This window comes from Phaenicophaeus curvirostris, chromosome 3 (genome assembly GCF_032191515.1).
Source record: "Phaenicophaeus curvirostris isolate KB17595 chromosome 3, BPBGC_Pcur_1.0, whole genome shotgun sequence".
Taxonomy (NCBI): domain Eukaryota; kingdom Metazoa; phylum Chordata; class Aves; order Cuculiformes; family Cuculidae; genus Phaenicophaeus; species Phaenicophaeus curvirostris.
The window spans coordinates 37,587,558-37,589,718 of NC_091394.1; the positions used below are offsets into that span (position 1 = coordinate 37,587,558).

Consider the following 2,161-nt stretch of genomic DNA (forward strand, 5'->3'; position numbering starts at 1 on the left):
TCCTCTGCATTTACTATGGAAGCTCTCAGGGTGTGTGTTCACTGATTTGTTTGCTATTTTGTCATTGGATTTGGCTGGAGAACTGTTGTGGGGAATTGCGCAGAGGGGAGTTCTCCCTCTTTTCCTATCTCAATTAAGGAAATACAGCAAGGCTGCCAAAGAGTGGGCAAGTTTCTTTGTCAAGCGGTAGACACGTTTCATGTGGGTCATCACAGGAGCTCCAAACTTAACACTACCATCCCCACCAGTGTTACAAGAGCTGCGAACTATTTGGCAGAAAACTGGCAGTTTTGTAACCAAAATCCAGTTTTTCAGGAAAATTATCTTTGTGCCTTTTTTTGGACACTGTTTTGCTGTTGTGAAAAGCAATACATATGGAGACCCATTAGAGCCTAAGGCTATTGTTGACATAGTCTTGACTCATTCTTGGCACTCCTTCTTCATCTTCCTTCGATAGCTCAGCTGGTAGAGCGGAGGACTGTAGGCTGACTATAGAAAGTAATCCTTAGGTCGCTGGTTCAATTCCGGCTCGAAGGAAAGGTTTTAGGAGATTGTTTTTGGTTTTGTCTTTCACTTATTTCTGCAATTTACAACTTTGCAGAATTGCCCTTTCAAACCATATGCCACTATAAGCTCCATGAGAAATTTAGTCTACTTAAAACATGCCACTTTCAAGGATTTAATTTTTACTACCTGCCTTGTCTGTTTCAGCTGATTCTTAGATCTATGGTGCTTTGGCTGTGGCCACCTCTCTACCTGATCAGTCTATGCCCATCATAGGCACTTCCCTTCTGCAGGGGCTGAATACCTTTCACTGACCCTTATTGGCTAGAGCAGAGCTACAGTGCAGAGCTTGTGGAGTGTCTTTTAGCTGTGTTGGGTGTTGAAAACCGGGGTAGGTCCAGTTATTGGAGCCTTCTTGTTGCTGGTTTCACTCCTTTTTTCTGTCTCATTCTTGCATTTCAAAGTTCTGAGGTTTTGAGAAGGGGACTAAGAGAGGCAAGGAAGAAAAATGTTTTTATGCTGAGAGGAACACCATGATTATATTTAGCCTGGAGAAGAGAAAGCTAAGGGGAGACCTTATTGTTCTCTACAACTACCTGAAAGGAGGTTGTGGAAAGGAGGGTGCTGGCCTCTTCTCCCAAGTGACAGGGGACAGGACGAGAGGGAATGGCCTAAAGCTCTACCAGGGGAGGTTTAGGCTGGATATTAGGAAAAAAAAATTTATGGGAAGGGTCATTGGGCACTGGAACAGGCTGCCCAGGGAGGTGGTTGAGTCACCTTCCCTGGAGGTGTTTAAAAGACGGGTGGATGAGGTGCTGATGGGCATGGTTTAGTGGTTGATAGGAATGGTTGGACTTGATGATCCGGTGGGTCTTTTCCAATCTTTTCTATGATTCTATCATTTGGGTTCAGATATTTTCTGTGGCAGCCTCTACATACAGCTATAATCATTGGCCTGTGAGAAGATCATGAATATCACTATGCGCACTGTCCTGAGTTGTATAATTACCTGATCATTTCAATGGAGGATTGTAGAGGCTGGAGATCCTTGCAAAGGAAATGAGTAAGAAGGAGGCAATAGAGCTGTATGGTACACCACAGACCAAGTTACTGAGGCATTCTGAGGGCTCATTCACACAGGAACCAATATCAGAAATTTTCAGAGAATAGAAAACAGGGCACTGCGATCTGTCAAAGAAAATTTTGTTTCACACAGAAAGCTGACTCACTTTCACAAGACACAGTCAGCTCTGGGAGGTCTGTAAGAAGCTTTATTAAAGAAAAGATTAGAGGGTTTTAGATGTTTACATTAGTTGTGGTGACATTAGGGATCCAAATCCCAAAGCTAATGCAAAGCTTCTCATGCAAAGCATCTCATCATGCAAAGTGCAGTGCTAAGCCGAACAAAGATAGGAGAAGGAGGTGGCAATTTTGTTTGGCTGCTTACCTTTCATTGTGTTATAAATATACTTAGTATAAATTAATAAGAAATAGTTGCTAGAAGGTGGAGTCAAATGCATCAAGGAACCAGTACTAAGTTAGAATGAACAATCAAGCCATTATATGTAACTCCAGTATTTTAAAATATTTTTTTTTCACTAATTAGCATCAGATCAATGACCATCGATCATAGTAGAACACCAGTTTCCTTTGTCCT

At 42.2% G+C, this 2,161-nt stretch overlaps 1 non-coding gene across 1 annotated transcript; it reads left to right on the forward strand.

Moving 5' to 3' along the window:
* The first annotated feature begins 447 nt into the window (after window positions 1-447).
* TRNAY-GUA (transfer RNA tyrosine (anticodon GUA)) lies at window positions 448-537 on the forward strand. The gene is given in 2 exon segments: window positions 448-484; window positions 502-537. It is a non-coding gene; the product is annotated as a tRNA-Tyr (tRNA).
* The last annotated feature ends 1,624 nt before the right edge of the window (window positions 538-2,161 follow it).